General features: G+C 43.0%; 1 protein-coding gene and 1 long non-coding RNA gene across 13 annotated transcripts in view; one reads left to right on the top strand and one right to left on the bottom strand.

Moving 5' to 3' along the window:
* The window catches only part of LOC143695080 (uncharacterized), a 57,233-nt gene extending 56,863 nt beyond the window's left edge, over positions 1-370 (bottom strand). Inside the window, exon 1 of the long non-coding RNA XR_013183989.1 lies at positions 240-370. This is a non-coding gene — a long non-coding RNA (uncharacterized LOC143695080). The remainder of the gene's footprint in view (positions 1-239) is intronic.
* ZNF536 (zinc finger protein 536) overlaps positions 1-12,877 on the top strand; it is a 345,510-nt gene that overhangs the window by 372 nt on the left and 332,261 nt on the right. For 4 of the 12 annotated variants that reach the window (XM_077184911.1, XM_077184915.1, XM_077184922.1 and 1 more), the window contains exon 1: positions 417-551. The exons of 2 other annotated variants lie outside the window; for them this stretch is intronic. The gene's annotated coding sequence lies outside the window, so the exon portion shown is untranslated. Of the gene's footprint in view, positions 1-414; positions 552-1,277; positions 1,300-1,341; positions 1,434-2,779; positions 2,984-4,511; positions 4,641-12,877 lie in introns of those variants that run through there. 6 more of the 12 variants (XM_077184914.1, XM_077184918.1, XM_077184917.1 and 3 more) reach the window with 6 other exon arrangements.

Genomic DNA, 12,877 nt, shown 5'->3' with positions numbered 1-12,877 from the left:
CCTCGGGGTGTTTACACGCGCTCAAGGTCACGACCAAGCTGCGCCGTGTTAAATGGTTTCTTAGTTGCTAGACAGGGAGAAAAAATGGACGATCACAGACCATTCTTTGTAGATTATTATATCAAGGGTTCAGCTTTTGGCTCATCAAAGCTAAATGCCGCAAGACCTATCTAGTTGCTGTGAATTATGCCAAGACGACAATGGAGTGCTTTTTTAATGGTACAATGCATTTCACCTACCAGATAGGGGGAGTCCACGCTGAGAGATGGGGATGTCTTGTGATGTTGGGTGATCAGTATCAATGAAGGGGGTTATTCTGAAAAGAGACAGATTAAAATAAAGCGCTCTTTGCTCGGGATGTGCTGGAAGCAGTTGGGAGGGCTACCCGGAGCGGGCGGCCGCGGCAGCCCCGCGCCGCACTTTTCCCCCTCCGCACAAGAAAATGATCAAGTCAATCATGTGGACATGCTTCATTATTCATTGAACACAATCTTTTACAACGCTCCGTTTACGTGCGGGAGTTTCTTCTACGCTTTGCTTTAAATTTTAAGGTAAGAAAGACAAAGGTAAAAAGGGGGTTTTTGAGGATCCGGGAGGCTCCCGTGAGCCATCAAAGAGGCTCCAAAGTCAGTCCGGAGTATGTTTTTGTTTTTTATTTCTTTTTAATCATGGCAATGGGGCCTGCATTTTCCACCGTGATTAAAAAAATACAGTATAATTAAATATCCATAGCAGTGACGTTTGCAAGCAGGGCTGTCAGGGGAAAAGCAGAAAATAATGAAAGGAGCGGAGAAGCCATTGAATGGCGCTATAGAACTTAGCCTGAAGAAAACCCTACGTTTTTCCTCTTTCTCTCTCGTTTCTTTTAAAACCGTTACTTTACAAAAAAGGAGCGGGCGGGCGAGGCGAGGGGAGGCGAGTGCCGGCGGCGGCCGCGGCGCTGCCCGGGGGCCGCCCGCCGCCGGCCCCAGCCCGCACCGACCCTGCCCTTAACTTGCCCAGAAACTTTTTGTTTTAAAGGGTTGCTGCGGAGCAAACTTTGCTGAAGTGACTTTAAACGCGGGCCCCCCCCTTTCCTCCCTCCCTCCCCCGTTAGGATCCCGGCTAATCGTGGTGTAATTTGTAAACTCCCCCCCCTCTTTTTTTTTTTTTTTTTTTTTTAATCAAAGTTAGCTGATGCATACCATGTGTCAAACTTGTGAGATTCAAGTGCCTAAGAGACCTGCCATTTTGTGCTCTAATCGACCTCTTATGAATAGGAGCCGTGCATAATGCTGCGAGGAGCGTTGTGACATTCAAGTAGGCACTAAATGTCAGGCCAGGTCTCAGCCCTTTCGGGGGGAGCGGAGCGCGCCCGGCGGCGCCGCGGGGAGCGGGGAGGCACCTGCCAGCCCGCCGCCGGGGCTTTTGTCAGCGCCCGGAGAAAGTAACAGGTTAAGGAGGAAACTTAAATGGCAATCCCCGGCGGGGAGGGGGGGAGCATCACCTTCCCGGCGGCGCGCCGTGCGCGGAAGGGCCGCGGGGGCGCCGCTGCTGCGCGGGGCAGCGGCCTCGCTCTCCGGCTGCGCGGGGCTGCGCGGGGCTGCGCGGCCGGGAGGGTGCGGGGGGGAGCACCGGGCCGGCGGCGGGATTAGCGGGATGGGGGGGAGGAAGGAGAGATTCTTTGATGCTGTGTAGGAAAGAATCCAGATTTTAATGCGCCCATCTGTTGCAGTTTTGCAAATAATTAATATATATGTGTGTATGTGTGTGTGTGCGAGAGAGAGAGGGGCTGGGGGAGCGCTGCCGCCTGTGAACTTCAACGCGAAATAAAAGGTCGCGAAGATTTATGCTGTTTATCGGAGGGTCCGCGGCTCCCGCGGGGCGGCTCGCACGGGCTCCATCCGCAAAGTTAGTTGCCGGCGTGGCCCGGCGGGGCCGGGGGCGCGGTGCGGCCGCGGGTGCCGGCGCCCGGGGCGGGCGCGGCGGGGAGGGCTCCGGCCGCCGCCTGCCTGCGCGGCGGGCATTGTTTCGGGGTGCGTGCGGCGGATGTGGCCGCGGCTGATACAGTGTCGAGGCGGGGACGTGATTTGTCAGATCCGTCCGTTCGCACTTGAGCCGCCGCCGGGCCGGGAGCGGCGGTGCGGGCGCGGTGCGGGCGCGGGGCAGGGGCGGTGCGGGGCGCGGCTGCCCGGCCGCCCGCGGCGGGAGCGCTCTGCGGGGCTGAGCATTCCCTCGCCGCCCCCCGCCCCCCCGTGCAGTTTAAAATAAATCCAACAGGGGCCGTGTTTGCTGAGCTGATGTGCCCGGCTGATACAGATAGCGGCGGCGAGCCGCCCGCTTCTGTGGAAAAAGACTATTTTAAGTGTCATAATTAAGTTTAGAAGCCTTGTTTGGGCTCATTCACTGCTCGAAATAAAAAGGACTGGCTGCTTTTAGACCCTTTCTGAAGGGGTTGGCTAAGCGCCTCTGCACGTTCGCTTGGAGAAGAATGTTTTCTTTTCTAGTTTAATATTAGAAACTATATTTTTACTTGTTTAAACCGGATTTGATTTTTTGGAGATTTTTTTTCCTCTCCCCCCCGCCCCCCCATCGCTCAAATCTTTGTTCATTGTTCATTGACTGTGGAAGGCTGCTTAAATGTACGGAGAGAGGGGGGAGGCCCCCTCGGTGGTTTGATGTTGAAATAGTAAACCTGAATGAGGAGGGTGGCTGGAAAAGTGGACATTGCAGCTTTAATTAACTTCAAGATGCTTCAGCGAGGACCAGAGCGTAGTAGTGACGTTGCCTCATAAATCTGTCCAGTACAGTGCGTTGCATTGAACTATTACAGTATCACCATCATATTGAATATTCACTACCTATCCGGGAGCAGATTTGCATAATTGGATCTTTTTTAAATGAAACTTGTTTGCAAAAACCCAAACAAAACCAAAAAAACAAAAGCCCGAGTGAAAACCGCGGCGATCTGCATGGTTATAAAGGGTTCAAACATATCCGAAAAGTAAGTGACCTGCATAAGTACATCAATAGGTTAAGTGCAAATAAGATGAGAAGTGCTTCTGAAAGCTGTACATTCCCTATGTGGTCTCTTGGGTTGTTTCTCAATAGCGAGATTTTTTTGTAGCCTCAGGGATTTTAGGTTTTCTGTCTGCTTTCATAACTTTTTCCCTCACAGTTGTTATACAAGGTGAGGCTTTTGTACCATGCCTGTGTACCTGTAGTGATGTTTTTAAAGGAAATAGACGAACAGTTTGTAATTTGTGCTGTTTGACTTGTATAATTATGGCTACTGTGGAAGGGAAATGTGTATTGCAGTTATATTTCTGGTCATCGAATAGATCATCACTAAATATGTCAGAATATTCAAAGATTGTTTGTGTATGTGTTTGTGTATGCTTAAAAATCGACTAAGTTACCTAAGCTGTTACTTCTTAAATCAGAGAGGCAACTAGCTTTTTAATGTGTATGTACCCCCCCCATTCGATGGAGGATGAAGATGACTGAAGTAATTAAAAATACCAGCAATTTTTAGAGTGAATTTGTAGCTTCTGTGTAAACCCCATCCCCTCCTAACCGAGTGGCTGGCTTGCAATATTGCAGTTCTGGATCGGGCAGGTTTAGAAGTGTTTTGTGAAATCAGATGCTGGCGTTTCGGATGCTGCGAGGGAAAGTTGTGGAGGGAAGGCAGCTGGGAGCTGGAAGTTGCCGGGTGGGGAAGGGGAGCAGCCATCGGTGGGGCGAGCCTGGCAGAAGTGCAAAGTCTGCGTGCAGCCCCAGCCCTGCCCCGGCTCTCCCCCCTCGCCCAAGGCTGCTTTAGTTATGATGTCATTCTGATAGTGGAGAGCAAATGTCTCCTGATTCTACCATTAAACGCCTGGCTGATTTGCCTGATAATGATAGCATTGACGTCCTGCTCCTTGACAAATGCAAGCCCTACGAGCCCTATGAATTAACTTTTTTCCCATAGCTGGGAGCCAGCTAGCTTTACGACTCATGAATGTAGCAGCACTTCTTTGACAGATTACTTTGAACCTCCTCAATTCTGCAGCAAACCCCCTACTCTAAACACCACTTCTGTTAGGCTGCTAGCAGACCCCTGGACAGTTTGGGCCTGATTTGCAGGGCTGCTGAGCATTCATCACTTCCACTGACTTCAGATGGAGTTGTGGGTGCTCAGCAGCTTTGAAAATCAGGCCCTGTGTTCAGTCAACAGATGATGCATTTTTTTGGTTTGTTTGGTTTTTATTTTTTTTTTTTTGTTACTGTTTTTTAAGTTGGACAGTTAAAGAGGGCTCTATGATTTCTAGTCATTATAAAAATATTTGTAAATAGCTTGAGTTGTTTGTCCTAGTCTGGTCTGTTTTACCCTTTCTGTTATCCTTTTTTTTTTAAATTTATTTTCAATTTATCTTCTAGTGGATGTGCTGTTAATCTTCATAAGAAAAGGATCATAAATGAGTTGTTTAAAGTTTTCAGAATGTTGTAGAAGAAAAATGTTTCCAGTTTGGTACCAAGTGCTGAGAGATTCGATTGCTGTTTCAGAACGTGCACTAGAAGAGAGTCTCGGTACAGTTGCTAAACCCTGCGACTGGGTGCACTTTCTCATGTCTGCTCTGCCTTCAGATTTTGCTCCTGACTCTGAATTTCTATCCCTGCAGGTAAATGAGATTTAATATGATGGGGTTTTTAAAGTGCCAGTGACTTAAACTTTGTTTTCATGTGCTGTTACGATGCTGACAATTAACAACTGCAGATGTAAGAAAGGTCAGCCTCTCTGTTACTTTTGCAGGGAATGAACATGAAGTATTTGCAGGCTAAAGCTGTGTTTTGCAAATGATTTCCTGAAGATACAAGTTGCTGTGATGGAAACACTGTATTGAAACTCTTTTGATAAATTGACTATGTCTTTATTAATGGAAAAGAAGGAAAAAGAATCGTTTTACGGGCTTCTTGACTTCTGAACGTATTTAAGCTCTAATACTCAGCAAGTTGTCTGGCACTGTCTTCACTGTAGACTTTTATATAATGAAGAGGCTGATTGTCATATTTTTGTCCATGCCAGAGGCCAATAACCCAACCCATTCATTATCAGAAGAGAGTAGCCTGTAAGTTGCAACATCAGTACCACTGTTTTGCTTGCAGCAATGAAGACAGTGCTGAGATCAGAAATTGTGATCTTCAGTACAGAAAGCTGACACATTAGGTTGTTTACCCTCCATGGAGCCTTAGGTGACCAAAGAGATTTGCATTAGAACAGATGTAGAAAATCCACTAGTCCATTAAAATGGGCTGTGCTTATTCCCTGGGAAGCACAAGTTTCATCAAGTGTAGGGAAATCAGTAAGAAGTAATTTTTCCAAATGTTGATTTTTGCTTAAAGTTGACTTTGAATTGCACAGGTGTTTTTAGAGTGCCTTGACTGAAAAAAAAAAGGAAAAAGACATGATTTATATGAATTTTATGAAAATGGAAACTAAAGCCATAGATAGATTTGTTTTTATAGTTTGAGTGTGTGGACAAATAAAGAATTTTAATCTTCTGATTTAGTGTACTTTAATAAGATTGTAAGCAAATCTAAATTTTAATCTCTGAATTTCTCTCAGATACCTGAAGAGATGTATATCGGCTCTTCACAATGCTGAAAACAGTATGCTCTTGAAAAACTATTTTTCTGTCCTCCCTTTCATACCTTGCATTTCCCTGAGTTGCAAGCAATTTGGATTCAGGGAAAGACAACAAAGATGAAAAAATAGAATACATACTCTTTCTTTTATAGAAACATGAATAAACTTATTTCTGGCAACTGTAGATGGAAATCCGAATTTCTCTAGTGAAGCAACTCCAGGCACAGATATTTGTGGAAGAGGATAAAAAAAAGGATGAGCTACTGAAAGCAAATATGTAAAAGTAAAATAATTCTAGATGCTTAACTGGCTGATCTCAGGGTTATTGTACAGCTGTGTGGTTCTGACTTCCAGTTGTGTGGCCGAATCTGGAGTATGAACTTAGTGGGACCAAGGCACTGATCAGGATCTGCCCTTGGCTGGAGACAAGAGAGAATTGCAGTGATCCGATAGACGTGGAACGGGAAACAGCCGGGGAGCCTCTGCCCAAACCTGAGTGGATCACCGTAACTGATGTGACATTCTCACTCATATTGGCACATTAAGCAGCAAAGCCAAGCACTGAGGGAGAGATTTGAAGCATCTTTTCAGGGACAGCAGAGCTCCAGATCAGGAAAGAGGCAGGGGAATAGGGTAGTGAAGGAGGATTTGGGTTGCCTCTGCCCAACTGCACCAAAGCTGTCACAAAATATGCTCCCAGAGGTAGGATTCTCCCAGTATTCTGAATTTGGCACCTTTCCCTTAGATTTAAATTTGCTCTGATTTTCAGGTGCATCTTGCTAGCTAACCAGATGCATCAAAAAGGCAAAAGAATTATAGAGGAGTAATTATAATTAGCCTAGTTGTCTGTGTTTTTTAAAAATTGTAAGACGGGTCCTTGAAAGTATTTTGAAGTCACTGTTTTTTACAGTTCTTAATCTAAATACTCCATGTGAGATTGTTTTCTAAAGAGATGGGTTCATCGGGTCAAGTTGAACTATATTAAAGACAAACAATTTTGTTATAATCTGACTGTCTTTTAAACACAGATGAGGAAAACAGAACTAAAATAGCCACAGGAGCCTCAATATCTGATCTTTCCTCCATTGTGCATTGCAGTATTTGAGACTCACATAACCAAAAGCAGAATTAGGTAATTCCTTACGAGTGTTTGCCACGTTATGCAAAAAAGCAGCGCAGCCGATCCTGGTAGGACATTAGCAGACAGATCTGCAGGTAGCAGTGCCTGAAAATAATGATGATGGCTTCATTCCCATGGCATGGGGCAAGCAACAGAGCTTCTTTGAACCAGCAGCTCATTTTGCTTGCATTAGTGTTGAGCTGTCCAGCTGTAGGAATCTGGGGCTCCAGAGGTAGGGAGTGCTTGCCAGGAGGGTGGGAGCTGGTGAAGATTAGGCAGGGGTTATCCCAGGTGGGTACCACAGTGCCAGGGAAAGGCTGCTGGGGAAAATTTGGCCCCGGGTCAGTTTTGTGAAGAGGAGAAGCCAGAAAGGGAAAGAAAAAGGAGAGTATGAACTGACTTTCACTCCCAAGAGGGGTGCAGGGGATGTTGGTGGCAGGGGCCACTACAGGACCACCTGTAGCCACTACTCTGCCTTGGGACAGCCTGGGATGTCCTGGGGAGTGTTCCTGCTCACCAGCCTTAGGAGGGTCAGGGTGCTGTGCTGCAAAGGGGAACATGGCTGTCCTGATTCTTCCCATTATGATAAGCTTGTTTCAGCCTTTATGTGAATTTTGGTATAGCTTCTTTACATTGCCTTTTTTTTTTTTTCCACTAAGTGCTGTTAGAAACTTTTCCTACTTTTTTATGCCTTCGGGACGTTCTGCCACAGTCACTGTGGTTCTTTGTGAGGCAGATGGGACCCTGTTGAGCTCATCAATGCTGCACAGGGTTGCTGTCAAGTACCCCAGTCTACTTGGTCACAACAGGGCTGTGTGTTGTGCTTCCCTCATAGTAGATCTGGGAATTAGCCCTGGTAACCCATGTCATAGCACTGTGTTAGTTTGCCAGCCTGGCATTAAATTTATTTTTCTAAATGATGGCATGCTGTATTAATGTTGTTTTATTTCACTCTCATCTCCTCCATAGGTTTTGCAAGCATTATTACCATCAGTCTCCTCATTGGAATACCAATGGTAGTTACAGATTTAGATGGGTCTCTTTAATCAAAAATTTAGAGAAACATGGGTAAATAGGAAATTCAGGTAGAATAACTCCATGCTAAGTACATATGGAGTGAATTATCAGCAAGGGAAGGATAAATGAGTTCAAGGGAAGCCTAGGTTTGTTTCTTGAGAAAGAGCATGTGAGAGCTTGGGTGAAGAAAGCAAAGAGGTGTAAAGTCAGGTTTCTATTAACAAAAGCTAACATGGTGGGCTGGATGTTCATCTCCTAACATTTCTTTTGATAGCTCTGTATGGATGAGCTACATTTAATTTTCATGCGTGTTTCCTAACACTTGTTCCCTAGATCGTGTTTCTTCAGGGCTCCACTGAAATCTGAAAACATGGGATAGTGCAGAATTTTAGTTTTGGAAACAGTTTTACTCAAGGGAACAACGTGACAGTGAAATGTTGATCAAGTGAATTAGGGAGAAACATTTTCTTCTCTGGCATTAGTTTGTAATTGACAGGAGAAGTAGAAACTGCTTTCTAGTCTAGTGGTCAAGGATTTTTGATAGGTGTGTGCCCTAATTCAGTCATATCAAAATACGGTATAATATTATTATATTTTGAAAAAAACCCACTCACATATACATGTTTTTATTTATTTATTTAAATACTTTTATTTCTCCAAGGTTTGCATGAACACTGTTATGAGTTCCAGTCTATACCAGGACTTCTGAGGTTCTGAATGTTGAGGGTTGACTCAATGGTGGAAAGCAGCACTAGTTTTGAAATTGCTCCTTCAAGTAACTTTTACCTTCATTTTGTTAGAATATATCCTGCATTTTCAGGAAAATTATGAGTCTCTCATCTCACAGAAAAGTGCATAAAGTTTAGCAAAAATTTTATTGATTTTTGATGTGATTTCTAGGATCCAATTCTGCTTTTGTTACTTCAGTCTGGGTATGACTGAGTCAGTGGATAAAACTTCCTTTCCTTACCTGGTGAAATGCACGTGATTCTTAATTTCACTGTAAGTACAATGTGCAACTCCACTGTTTCCTGGTCAAACTTTTTCTCCTTTCATCATCTCACATACAAAAATGAATCCAACTTTTTGAGTTAAAAAAAAATGCAAAGATTATAGGCAACCCAAAACTGAATTGTGCAATAAAATGACTATTTATTACCTTTTTAAAGTAACTGCTCTTCATTGATTCATTCAGATTTTGCCATAGGAGTATCATTCCTCCTAGGGCTAATAAAATAACTAGTAGAAGTTAAACCAGTATCATTATTAGTACCATAATACAGACTGAACAGCCTCCACTGCTCCAACTATTCCCTCCTTTGGATTTTACCATAAAATGCCTTTTAAAATAGCTCAGCTATTTTGAAATATTCTTTACTGTTTTAAAGATCAAATGTTCAAGCATCTTTCCTTTTTTTTTTTGCTTGAACACACAAAGCTATATGCCTGTGCCTGCATAAATGGACATGCTATGAGATAAATGAGCAATAGGAAACCCAAAACAACTTCTGGATTAGAATTTCAGTCTTTTGTTTGGTTGGTAGTATCTTTGGCATGCTAGGGGCTTTCCAAATATAGGAGTACAGTTTCTGGCCAGAACTAGCTGCCATTTTCTTATTGCAGTTGAAAAATACCAGTTCATTAGTTTGCATCAACATGCTGCATCTTTGAAGGATTTCTCAGGTCCACAATTGAATTTCTGCTCAAAATGAAAGAGTTGCATCTCTGCACTTCATTATGAACTGGTGATTATGGAATGCACCTGGGTCACTGGAGAGCTGGATTCAGATCGTTCCTCTCTATCTGATTTAAGTCAGCTTTTTCAAATCAAGTTTCTCACTCATCCCAGGTGAGTGCTTTAAAAACACACTTTGGCTCTTCTTCTTAAGCTCCTGCTTCAGGCTATTCCAATTTGAATAATCATTTAATTATTCAGTGGGTCAGAAGAGAGCTGACTCTTGGCTTGGGCACTCCAGTGTGATGTGAGAGACTGAGCCCAACTGGTTCCTGTTGCAGAGTCCTGCAGCCTGCATTCCTGAGGATGACATGGTGAGAGCAGTCTCATATTCTTGCTGTTGTCTTGCTGGCTTTTCCTTTTGAAAAATTGCAAAAGGCATCAGGTTAGTCCCAGAGGAGTGGAAAAGGAAATTCTAAAATCTTCAAAGAATTTGTGATACTGAAAAATTCTTTCTTGCACAGTTCACAATTCAGCTATTATAAAAGTAGTTGGGGATGGAGTGCATCTTTATAATCCAAAAATTTTCATCTCAAAATGGAGTTCTGTTGCCATTATTTTTGTTGGGTGGATTGTGTGTTTGAACTCAATATTCTTACATGCCCCTGAGCACTGAGAGAGTAGCTCTAGGAGGTGTGATGGGTGAAACATTAACCCTTTCTCCTGGTACTGCCTTGGACCTTGTGCAGCACAGAGCTTGCTGTGGATGGCTCTCTGGGAGTGCTGGGAGGAGGAAAGAAACGCTGTGTAAATGCCAACAAATGCCTGAGAGATGCAAGGGATACTGCACTTGTTCCTTCTCTCAGGAAGAACCTCCTCTGAGGTGCAGAAGATCTGTGAAACTGGCAGATTTCTCTGTCAGGATCTCTTAAAAAGCAGAGAAGAAATGTCTTAATCTGTAGAAGGGGAATCCACAAAGGGAGGAAATCCTTCTTTTCTTAGAGATAGAAATACTCATTTTGATAGCTTCTGTTTGCTCTGTCTTTCATTCTTAACTTGTCTGGCAGCACAACTCTGGCAGGATCCATGCTGTATTGGTTGGTTCCCCTCCTGGCTGCTCTGCAACAGTGATGGATGGGAGCCAAGGGAATAAATATAGCTCTGAGTTCCAGTAGTAACCCCCTGCCACACTTCCACACAGAAACTGGGAGGTCACGGGGGGAGAGGGGATGGCTCAGGTCTGGCTTCAGCAGAGAGGGAGTTTCTGTGCTCCCTGAGGAAGGGGAAAGGTGCTGCAGAAACCCACTCCTGCCTTTGTTCCCATGCAGAACTGAAGGGATCTGTAGATCTATTTTAAAAGCATTACTATTGGCTGTGCAGTTTCCATGTGAGTTTATTAAATGTGGACATTTTTTATATGTAAAAATAACTTCACCATTTTGTTATTTCCTTTTACGTATTTCACTTCGGTTGGAAAAATGAAATCAATCTAGTCAGCTTTTCATCAGTTTCTCTTTGGCTGTCATGCAGTTGCACAATGCTGCAGTGCTTGGCTAGCAAAAATGTTTACAACGAAAAATTGTTTTCAATGGGATTAAAAAAAGAACCATGGAAACATTTTTATTGGTCTTCAATTTTTGTGTGATTTGGAGTTTTACAAGACCTAAACTACATCAATGTTGTGGCTCTAATTTGATTTTAAGATTATACTCTATTTTTATATATACTTGCAAGGTATACTTGCTACTATCTTCTGTCACAAAGTACAAAAAATTCTAGCTTGACTATTTCTCTGCAGCTGATTCAAAGTCCTTGGAAATCCTGAGCACCTTGCAGTTGACTCTCAAGAGTTTGGGGTCATACCTTCCACCTGTGTGTAAATACCTGTTGTAAGTTGGTTTAAGCAGTCTTCATCATTTAGAACTGCTCTGAGTTGATTTCTGATCTATTAATGCTGTGAGATTGCTACAGCTGAGGTGAATCTGGGGGTATGTCTGCAACCCTTAAATACCTTTATTGCAGCTGGCACCTGTAGAAATTTCACATATGGAGAATATATGAAGTCAGATCCTTGGAAGGTTAAGTGTAATAAAATCTTAGAAGTAAAATATTGGCTGACAGTTACCCTTTGCATCAAAACTCTTAAATTCTTTTTAAAAAAGGTGCTTGTGATGAGTGTTGAGTTAGTTTGGATTTTAATTTATTTTGCTTTACAGTTCAAGTTGCAAAAGGCTCTTCTAGGGATGGCCTGAATTTGTGGATATTTTATGAATTTGTGGACTGGGGCAGTCTGGGGAGGGACTGCTCCACTAAAAACAGAGAGGAATTACACCCTGAGCTGTTTCTTACACTGCCTTTCCACCTTCATCCAATGTCCCTAAGCAGCCACCATGAACCTACCATAGGAGTGAGGAATGGGGCCCCTTGGGTACCCTTTGGAAAGGGAAAGCCTTTCTCTTAGAGAAACAGGAATTTCATAGGGCCCAAGCTTGCAGATAAAAACTCTTCTAGCATTTTTATGATCAACATTCACCACTGAGTGCACTAATTGAAGACCTTAATGAATGGTGTAATGATCAGGTCTGTTGTTGTCACTGATTCAGTATCTTGTTTTCAGGTGTGAGCTGGCTGAGCCAAATTTAGTTTTCTCTCTTTTAAGTGAAATCATTGTCACGCAAGCAAAGAAAGAAATCACCACAACCCCCCCTGCTCTATAAATATAATATATCACAGCCTCTTTCAAACACCAACTGTTGATTGGCTACTGCCCATGTCATGATACTAAATCATTGACTTCAGAGACTATTAACCTCTTGCTTACTGAATACAACTTCTGCAGTGAACTCACATCCACCATCTAGTTAGACAGAACTTGCATTTGATGAGATAACTGTTGTGGAATGGAACAAATTATCATGCAGACTTTTTCTGTGATATTGGGAAAGGTATTGAAATGTACAATTTACAAATAACACCAGCTGGATTTGAAAATGGTTTACACATGTATAATCTGCAATGTAACACAACTTTCATTCTCCTGCTCTGTAGCTGGTATAAAGATCTAAAAGCAGATTTGATGCCTCTGTAAAAATAGTCTGGCAAGTCCATGTTCTTCAACTGCATGACACTTATTCATGTACCTTTTTTAGAAGAAAACATCTCTTTTCAGAATATGTTGATGTTTTTAACCATATGAGGGCTATTTTTATGGGTGTGTTTTGCTTTCATGAGGCTTTCTGTTGGGAGATTGGGTTTTCAAAGATGTGATTCATGAATTTAAGTCAAACAAAATGCTACGTGTTAGATTGCAAAAACCTTCTCTTTTTATGTTTCTCCTTTATTAATATAGGTTTACAAAAAGGTCTTCAGAAAATTTTTATTGTTGCTTATTGTTATGACACATCATATATCTTTTGCTAATTGTGCATTCTTTTCTTGCTTTTAATTATATTGTGGAACA

The sequence above is a fragment of the Agelaius phoeniceus genome, chromosome 12, assembly GCF_051311805.1.
Source record: "Agelaius phoeniceus isolate bAgePho1 chromosome 12, bAgePho1.hap1, whole genome shotgun sequence".
In the NCBI taxonomy this organism is placed as follows: domain Eukaryota; kingdom Metazoa; phylum Chordata; class Aves; order Passeriformes; family Icteridae; genus Agelaius; species Agelaius phoeniceus.
This window is presented reverse-complemented; position numbering and strand designations above follow the sequence as displayed.